Here is an 11,034-nt window from a genome sequence, read left to right on the forward strand (position 1 = left end):
ACTGTATATGTTGGACATTATAATACAATGATCAACAATATATGATAAAATTGCTCTTCATCCCAGGAATTTCGATGTATAACAAATGTTGGTTGCCAACATAAATGATACAGTCAGAATAAAGAGGATTAATGTAAGCTGTGACCCAAAAGATGACAGCATTACCAATTCTGCTCCAACTAAACTAAAAAGTAACAACATAACAGTTACTAACCAGCCCAAAACACTACTGATGCTTGCCAAATTTACTAAATGGGCTCTTTACTTAATATATGTTTTAATCAAAACATTTCTCAAAGTCTCTAAATTAAGTCCTTTCCAGGTTAGGAAAACATGTGTGCACACACCCACATACACACACATGGTCTTAGGAAAGTAAAGTAAGCATTCTGCATTCCTCAATGCAGAAAATTACATATAAATCTTATATCTACAGGATACTTGGGAAGGCTCATTAAGCTAGTCTTGCTTCACACCATTTTTCTGTTAAAAAAAATGCATAATTAGCTGTACCATTTATGTGATAGATTATTGCTCATATGTGATCACTTATAATACATTTATATATGATTTATTAAGATTTTCATCCTCACGACTCACATGAACATGAATAATGGATGTGCCGAATGGTAAGAAACACAGCCAATTAAAGATCATGTGTCACTAACTGCCATCTCAGTTTCCCACCCACACGTACCATGACATTGTGGTGTTCTTCACTGAATCTCCTTATTTTTGACTTCCAAAAGCAGAACGCCAAAAACATCAGGCTGAAGGAGGTCTGCTGTCTTCACTGGTCATCTGTTATTAAGCGGCAAACCAGGAAATGTTCCATCCAGTCGTTACTGGTTTGGTATGGCACCTGTTTCTAAGCTTGCCAAAATGCAGAAACTTTTCCATGGGAAATTAAAATAGATGCCAGGATCAGGTGAAGTGAAAATTATTTTGTGACCGGTTGAGTATTATACCTCAAAACTCTCTATAGAAACTGCATATACCAAAATGCGATACCTAGATTTGGGATAGAAAACAGAAATTGGTAAGTGTTCAGGGTCCAGTGATTCATTTTTTGGAAGCAGGGACTAAGAGTGGGCCAATGCAGACAACTATGTCAGTAAATTGGATCTCGCCAACCTGTCGATCCATTTTCTAGACACTGTAGCAGGCTGACTGTCTGGGTCTGGTACAAGATCAGTTAGCTCAGGACCAGATGGCCCAGAGTGGGAGGCAGAAGGCGAGAGCAAGCCAAAAAAACACAGGAGCCTGAAGGAGGCTCAGAGTGAGGTGTTTCCTCCAGGGCTCTGCTTACTGATTGCTGAGGTGAAAATTCTCATAATCCCTACAGCAGATGGCTGCCTACAGTCGGATAGAGAGGGTACTGCCCCATTCTAGTCTGAGCCAAGTCAAACGCATCCTCATTATGACCACTGGGTCAATAAAAAACCCTGGAAAGGATTCCATTATTCAGGTACAACGAGCTCACATGAAGGCTGATTATTAACTATTCCTCTGATACCGCAGTTACACGAAACCGCTAATCAGGGAAACCTCAAGGTACTTTGCCATAATAAAGACCTCTGACCTTTTGATTGGTTAACAGTAGCACATGTAAATTACTGTAGTAATGGTATAGAACCCAGACGTAACACTGTGCTTCTTGTTGATGCTTCTCTTCTTCGTTGCCCCCTTGGCTTTTTTCTTCTACTCACACTCCACCTTTATGTTTCTTCTGTTAGTTTGTATGTTTCTCTCATTGGAATAAGACATTCAGTTCAATGCAATGTTACATAGCTGTAGGAAGGACACCTTGATACCGCATCACCAAGCAATTTGAATTTGACGATGGAGAACAGTAATTTGACACTTCAACATATTGATAATAATTTTTCAAATAGGATTTAAACCACTTCAGCACTATTCCACACAATCCGACATCAAATTAAAATATATTTAATTGAGTAACATGGTCAACCGTGTCAAAGGCTGCACTGAAGTTCAAAAGCACAGTTGCACTGTCAGCATCAGTTGCTATTGTTATGTCATTTACAACTTCAGTTAAGGTGGTTTTGCTGCTGCGTCCCAGGCAGAAGCCCCACTGGAATCTGGCCAGTATTTTGTACATTTCCAAGTAGGCTCTGCTCAACTTCAGTCATATCTTCTCTAGAACTTTGCATAAAAATGATACATTAGAGACGGGTCTGTAATTACTGAGTTCCTGTGGATCCAGACATTCATATGCCTCATGTAACAATCAGCAGATCTGGTACTGTGATAATAAATTATCAATTGCATAACTCACATTTGTCATACAGCTGCTTAGTACATGCCTTCCATTAATTCAACCACTGTGCATCTTGTGTTTATAAATCAGATGGAGTCGGATTAAATAATGTTAATTCTGCCTCTGTTCCCATGGTTATTTTCTCACAGGAAAATTTTATTGCACTATGTTGTTTCACTACTTCAATGACACCAATAAAAACCAAGATACCAATATTAAGGAAACTAACATTTCCACGTACTGTTGGAAAATAGTGCCTGTAGAATTTCACACAGGACATAAAAAATGAAAGACAACAACCAGTGTTGAATGACTGGCTACATAATTTTGTTGGAGGAGGCAGGGCATCGATGGTCATGACTGCTAGCTGGATCATGTCGACCTATCAATCCATAGTGGAGACACTGCTGTGGGCTGGCTGTCTGTTAGCACAGGGACTGATGATTAAAACAGGTTTTGTTGACGTCTTCATCCCAGCACTTAAAATTACAGGAGATGTGCACAAGAGATCTCTCCTGCTTTATTTGATGTGTAAAATACCCAGATCCAGCACCATGTTAATGAAGCAGCAGGATATAGGATAAATAGGTCTAATAAAACAATGAATGCAAGTTATTTAAAGCATGTTCACATTTTAGCTTTAGCATTCCTTGCCAATTACAGATACAATCGAAGTATAATATTAATTGCTGTAGCATTCACTGACATGGTACCTCATACAGGGTGTACCCCAGCTTTGTGACCCTAATACTGCCATGGATGAGCCTAAGGGCCCAGTCCAGATAAGCATAAGGAGCTAGAAGATGAATGGATGGAGGGATGGATTTGTATACAAACCTTGACCGCATGCCACAAGCTAATGGCCAGTAATTTGATTAATAGGAGTTGCTTAGTTATAAGAGCTTTAATAATAATCCACTTTTCCCTTTAAAGTCAATGTAGCTAATTCCACACTGTAGTTGTTTTGTTAACTAGTTCTTGCTGCTAGCAAACAATCAGTCTCCATTAAATGAAATCCGACATCATTTAGACTACAGGATATGCTTCTAAGCACCATTCCGCAAAGGATGGAGACACCCTGTCCTTTGAAAGAGGGGGCATCCTGCATACATCTAAAACCATATTGTCAGTAGATCTCAATTACGTTGTTTCTCATTTGTTCCTGAATTTCCTTGGATCACAGCATAATATCTAACTTTTGAGGTTCCTTTCGTCTACTCCACTTTGTCAGGCAGGTGCTATTTACTGTAAGTGATTTCTTCATTGAGAACAGATGTGGCAGTAATCAGGCCTGGGTGTGGCTGGAGAAATTGAACTCAGTTTGATGATCTGTAATATTTTTGTGTGACAAACACAAAAAAAATTAGAAATCAGGAAGGAACTTTGTTGACCCATGTTGTCTGGAAATATGGCAAAGGAAGGCATTTCTGCACAATGAAAAAGATGCAAAGCAACAAAATGTTATATTCTAGTATCAAGCCTTTTACTGAAAAAGAATATCATCATTTTGATTAGTAACTGTAACATATATTTTTGTTATTTCTCAGTAACTGTACAATGTGATTACAATCACATTTAAAATTACATTTATTTTTTGTAATTTAATTACATAATTTAATTGTGTGTAATTAGTTACTCCCCAAACCTGGTTGTGTGTGAGGGCATATCCTACAATCCATGCTTGTCTCTGTCTTCCTGGGACAGGAAGCAGGCACATCACTACCCTCTCTTGGATGTGCAGTTATGGAACAATGATGGATGCAATAGCCACTAAGTTGCTCCAGCTGAGTTATCTTACAATCAAAGTAGCTTTACCTTTGCTCTTAATACAAATAAAATATATGTAATAGTGGGAAAAGAATCATGATGAATATAGAACCTGAGCCAAAGCAGAGTAGAGATTGGACATACTATTATTTTTAAACATTTTTATGTGATGAACAACAAATAGAGATGGAATTACTTGTTATTTTGATGAGGAGTATTAAGGGCGAAGCTTAAATAGTAAAGCCTCTTTCAAAGCACACAGCTGTACATAGGAAAGATTGTAGAGTGTCTGATAGTTTGGTGTTAGTTTCTGTAAAGTAAAATACACGTCCATTCATCCATCTACCCGAGTGTCTGTCATGCTGTCCTGAAGGAGACAGGATTTGCCCGTTAAGCCATCAAAAAAGGGTACACACGCTGCACTTAGCACTAGTCTGCTAAACGCAGACAAAAAGCATAGTAATTTGGACCAAATGAAATTAATTTAGTTAGTTGGATCAATTTTTGGGAGTTTTTTTCTTGTATTTTTTATCATTAGGTCAGATGTGTAAGATCCCAGACATTAAGTTTTGAAGGAGCTGCAGTTTGCCAGCCATGGTAGTGAGAAGTTTTAGTGAGATAAGCGAGTTAAAGTCACTTTCTAAAATATGACAAAAACAGTTGCATAACAAAGTGAGAGCCTGAATATAAAGTAGAACTTTCTGCCATTTTTTCTCGCCCCATTATTCTCCTGAATTGTTAAAGAAATGCTGAACTGGAGAAGCAAGTGGATTTACCCAAAGGATATCAATATTTGGTGATAAATGTAAGAAGGATATCAATATTTGGTGATAAATGTAAGATTTATTTAGCTAGTTTCTTATTGACATGGACATATATGTTCTTGGTTGAAGTTATTTCATTGGCATTTTGAATCCTTTAGCTGTATTATCCAATGAGAGTGAAGCGCTGCCCTTTGGTCAGTATCATTGTTAGGGTTGTAGGTGTTTCAATGTCTTTAATTAATACAGACACATTTTCTTAAACTAATTAAAACAACGTGTCTTTGATCAAGGCTGAAATACCAGTTCCCCAATTGGTTTTTAAATGGGTAACATTTCAAATGCAGTAACTGTAGTTTCTAGGCCAGCATTAATTCAGACAGTACCTCTCTTCAGTGTCGAGATCTGCTGGAGGTGGAAGGAAGCTATTTTACCTATAAGTAACTAGGTTATGACTGAAATAAAAGGATATTCTTTTAATACATAAATGTTTATAGTGGTTTATATTTTAAAAGACATTTTCAATGTATTACTTACAATAATGTTCCCTGTGCTTTTTGGTTTTTAAAATTGTTGATAGGTTTCACTGCAAGTCTTTCACTCACATCTCTCCTCTCTTCCCTGGCTAATGAAAATCTCGTGGGCTGTGTTACCGAGTAGTTGGAGGTGCACAAGGGAAACATACAGCGATCTTTGCAGGGCATCCCCATGACAACTGCATCCTTTCACTAGTTACATAATGCAAAGAGATGTGAGATGGATGAGTAATGAATCTATCTTCTGAAGTTCTCAGCTGTGTAAACTTGTTGTAAAAGGTAAGTATTCACACTTAATCCAAATATATTTAATAATGACCACTCCGGTCTGGTCCAGATACCTTGTATTTGTAGGCTAGCCAATTTCAGCAAATTTTGCTGAGGGACAATTAATGTGTATTATTTTGTCTTTACAAAACGTAACATTCATTTCAATTTCGTCATATTTGGTACAGACAGGTAACCAAACCTGCAACTGTGCAACTCTGAGAACTTTGAGTTTGATAACAAAAAAAAAAAAGTTTAACCAGATATACTAGTATTCAGGCTCATATTTCTGGATTTAGTATACAACCCAATTTCCAAAAAGGCTAGGACTCTGTGTAAAATGTAAATCAATAACAGAATGCAATCGTTTACAAATCCATATAAACCAGAATGAAACCTATAAACCTATATAAACCAGAATGAAACCTATAAACCTAAACCTATTTTAACTGAAAATAGAACAAAGACAACATATCACATGTTAAAACTGAGATATTTTGTTTTTTGACAAATATACGCTCAATTTGCATTTGATGCCAGCAACACGTTTCAAAAAATTTGGGACAGGAGTATATTTACCACTGTGTTGCATCACCTCTTCTTTTAACAACAGTCCTTAAATGTTTAGGAACTCAAGAGAGCAGTTGTTGGAGTTTTGAAAGTGAAATGTTGTCCCATTCTTGCCTGATATAAGATTTCAACTACTCAACAGTTCAGGGTCACCTTTGTTGTATTTTTTGTTTCATGATGCACCAAATGTTTTCAGTGGGTGACAGGTTTGGACTGCCGACAGGCCAGGCTAGCACCCAGACTCTCACTATGGAGACATGCTGTTGTAATACACACAGAAAGCGATTTGGCATTGTCTTGCTGAAATATATAAGGCCTTCTCTGAAAGTGGGGTTGTCTGGATAGCAGCATATGTTGCCCCAAAACCTGTATATATCATTCAGCATTACCTTCCCGAATGTTTTAAACTGTCCACTGATAACATGCTCTTCTCTTTAGCCTGCAGATTGTGGTGTACATGATTTCCAAAAACGATCTGAAATTTTGATTCCTCAGACTACTGGACAGTTTTCATTTTGCTCTGTCCATTGAGCCTGGGCCCAGAGAAGGTGGTGGCATTTCTGTTATGTTTGGATATGAATTCTTCTTTGCATGGTAGAGTTTCATCTTGAATTTGTAGATGCAGCAACAAACAAAACACACAATGGTTTTTGGAAATTTTTTAGACCATGCAGTGATTGTCATTACAGAATTGTGTACGTTTTTAATGCAGTGCTGCATGAGAATCCAAAGATCACGGCTATCAGTACCTTACACATACAAACTCCACACACTCAGGGAGAGCATGCAAACCTTACACTCACAAAACAGGGACACGAAATGGACCCACCACAGGGAAGGTGTGAAGCTGGTATGCTGCCCACTAAGATGCCATATCACCCCTTATTTGACAGTGTATTAAGAGCGCATTTAAAAATGAAGATGGTTTCAGAAAAAAATATTTCCATTTAGAAGGATGTTGACAATGAGGGTGTGTTTTTATAATTTACATTTTTTATATAGTGGAGACACAAAGAGTGACTATTGCTAAAGTACAGAAAAAAGAGTAGATCCTGTTTATTCAAATTCAGTTCAGTTCAATTAGTAGTTCCATTAGTCAGTCCGTTCTCCACGCTGGCCAGTGTAGGGTGGCAAAAGTCCATTTAATTGTTAATTTTAGGAATAACCTCTAATAATCTGTCCATCCATCCATTCATCCATCTCCAGTCATTGCCCAGGAAGTTTCCACTCTTGGCCCCCAACCAGGTCGATACCTGACTCCCCAGCTGCTGCCAGACCAGGCTAGCCTGACTCTGGCAATCCCCAGTCAAAGGACCCTCTGGGTCTAAATCCCACTCCGTGGGTCCCCGCCTCAATACAACATCTGCACCGACCATGTCAAAAAGGGCCAAAAAGAGTAGCTAGCCAAGTTGCGGTTTCCAGGACAGGGAGAAGGGGACACACTTTTCAGGCCAGTCGCCCAGACCCTTATCTGCCCAGTGACACCTGTCCTGCTGTTACCCTGAGGAGAGGAACTGCAGTGCCCTCCTGCTCCTGCTCTGCTGTTCTCTCAGTGCCTTCTTCCTTCTGTCCTGTAGTCCATTCAGTTCCATCCAACCTTGCTAGAGCCTTGGCAACCTCCAGTTCCACTGGCCCTCTGAGGCCCTCAGGTCCTGTGATCCATATGGGCTCCATCTCGCTGGTGATGGGGCCCAGGAGGATTCACATCCCAGAGTCGTCGTCCAGCTTCCCTGGGTTCAGAAGACTTCCCAAACACCCCCCATTTCCATTCATTATGCACCAGTCCCTGTCACACTACCCTGTTCTGCCTTTGGTTTTTCCTGGTCTGTGTCCCCAGTGACTTCCTCTTCTGTTTCCATCACTGTCTCTGTTGCTCCTCAGCTTGTCTCATCTTGATGTTGCTTGTTTTGTATTCTCTGTCTCTACCTCTTCTGCTTCATGGTCCCAGTTGAGGTCTGATGATTGTCCCTGGTGTCTGGTCATGTCCTTAGTCTGGTCTGTGTTGTCTGTGTGGGTCTGTCTCTCCTGTTGTCCTTTTGGTCCTTGGTCTAATCCCTGCTTGTTCGGTGCCCCTCATCATGCTGTTAGTCCTGCCCTGTCTTGCCCTATTCCATCTGTTACCTGCCCCATGTGTCCACCCTGTCGTATTGTCCCTTTGGTCCCCTCCCCCGTTTGTCCTTCCTGCCTGGAAGGCAAGCTTTGGGGGGATACTATCACGTCCACCTGACCCTCCTGTCTCCTCCCTCATGTAGGCCACACCTGATGCTTGTTGCCCATTATTAGTCTCTATATAAGAACCTGTTTGTCCCATTGTCATTACTCTGGTCATTGGCATTGTATCCTGCTGTTGCCTGTGCTTTCCCCTCCACCACTCCTCCCTGATCTGGTTTATTTACTGTTTTATGTTCTATGAGTTTGTGCAATTACTTCAATAATAAAGTTTCTTGTCTTATGCTGAGATTTCTCTGCATTCTGTGACATGTGTGCTGTGTATGACGCCCCAGAAGAATATGGTTCTGTATGCAAATGTCATGCCTATTATTATTTATTCCTCTTCTTCTGAGCAGAATACCACACATGTCCAACAGGTCCTCCAGGAACTTCCTGACAACCACTTCTTTGTGAAGGGCAAGAATTCTGAGTTCAGTCAAAGTTCTCTCCGTTTCCTCAGATGCCTCATCCAGCCAGAGGTGGTTGGTATGGATGAGAATAAAGTCAAGGCAGTACTGTACATGAGTGGTTTCGACCGAGAACAGTGAGCGAGCTACAGTGCATAGGATTTGCGAACTTCTATTGCCGATTCAGTGCAACGGTTGCTCCTCTAACCTCCCTTATTCGCAGAGGAAGCAAAGCCCTACGACGGAATCCTGAAGCAGAAGCCACATTTCACAAAATAAAATTATTGTTTTTGTTGTTATGTAGAGTCCTTTTCCTGCACCATTCAGATCCAGAACTGACTGTTGAGGTGGAGGTCGATGCCTGGGATGCAGGAGTCAACAACACGACGTGGTTGTTGTCACTCATGGTGTACTTCTCAAATAAGCTCTCTATCGCTGAGGGGAACTACAATGTAGGTAATCGAGAACTACTGGCTATTAATGGCCCTTGAAGAAAGGCAACACAGGTGAAAAGGGAGCAAAATATCCATTCACTGTATTTGCTGACCACCAAACTGTGTAATATCTCCAGAACGCTAAGAAACTGAATTCCCATCAGGCACGCTGGTACTTTTATTTTACCAGGTTTGATTTTAAGGTGGCAAATCTTCCTGGGTCAAAAAATGTCAAAGCAGATGCTTTGTCTCGAAAATGTATGTGCACCAATTTCTCAGGAGCAGGCAGCTCCAAATTTACTCTCATCCTATTATGCGAGTCCCAAAGTCTGGAGTTTATAAAAATCCATCTAGGCCGTAAACAGACAGAAGTCCCAGGAGTTTCCTCCAGGGGAAGCGTACATACTCCCCCAGTCTAGAGCCGGTAGTATGCAGTGGGTTCATACCTCCTGGGGTACCGGGCATCATGGGTCGAAAACCACAGTTCGACTCATCTTGCGTCACCATTGGTGGAGGAGTATGTTGCCTCCTTCCTGGAAAGCTTGCAGCTGAAGTCTATGAACCAACCACCCTCTAGACCTTTGCAACAACTCCCCATTCTTTCCAGTCCTTGGTCACACCTTGCTCTGGACTACATCACAGACCCCCAGGCCCCCTCTGTCACCAGTCTCTATTTAGGGGGTCAACATGGAAGTAGTCAGGACCTACAAGCACCTGGGGCTACAGCTGGACGGTAAACTGGACTGGTCAGCGAACACTGAGGCGCTCTACAAGAAAGACCAAAGCTTGCTCTTTTTTCTGAGGAGGATGAGGTCTTTCAAAATCTGCAGAAAACTGCTGCTGATGTTCTACCAGTTAGTCATCGCTAGAGTCCTCTTCGATGCTGTGATCTGCTGGGGACACGATATCAGGTAGAGAGACACCAAGCGATTGGACAGGCTGGTGAGGAGTGCTGGCTCTGTGGTTGCCACAGAGCTGGACTCCATTACATCAGTGGCAGAGAGAAGGAGCCTTCAACTTCTGACCATCATGGGCCATGACAGCATAGTGTGCAGGCAGAGGTGTCTGTTTAGTGGCAGACTGTGGCTACTGTCCTGCTATATACATAACCCTAACCCTAACCCATATTTAACTATATATTCCCAGAAGAATATTATTCTCTGTGCAAATGACTTATGTGCTGTGTATGGTATACCATAAGAATATGACTCTGTGTAAATGACATGTGTGCTGTGTATGGTATCCCATAAGAATATGACTCTCTGTGTAAATGACGTATGTGCTGTGTATGGTATACCATAAGAATATGACTCTGTGTAAATGACGGGTGTGCTGTGTATGGTATACCATAAGAATATGACTCTGTGTAAATGACGTGTGTGCTGTGTATGGTATCCCATAAGAATATGACTCTCTGTGTAAATGACGGGTGTGCTGTGTATGGTATCCCATAAGAATATGGTTCTGTGTGTAAATGACGTGTCCGCTGTGTATCGTGCCCCATAAGAATGTGGTTCTCTGTGTAAATGACGTGTCCGCTGTGTATCGTGCCCCATAAGAATGTGGTTCTCTGTGTAAATGACGTGTCCGCTGTGTATCGTGCCCCATAAGAATGTGGTTCTCTGTGACTAGTTGCCAGACGTAGACTTTTAGTTGTAGAACTGCTGAAGGTTTGTCTATCAGTCAATCGTTAAAACCATTATTTCCTCCAGTTCTCTTGGGGTAAACAAAAGGATTAAATATCTTCATAATTAACTAGCTTATTGATCACATACAAATACGGGCTGAAAATAAACAAGT

Source organism: Brienomyrus brachyistius, chromosome 7 (genome assembly GCF_023856365.1).
Source record: "Brienomyrus brachyistius isolate T26 chromosome 7, BBRACH_0.4, whole genome shotgun sequence".
NCBI lineage: Eukaryota > Metazoa > Chordata > Actinopteri > Osteoglossiformes > Mormyridae > Brienomyrus > Brienomyrus brachyistius.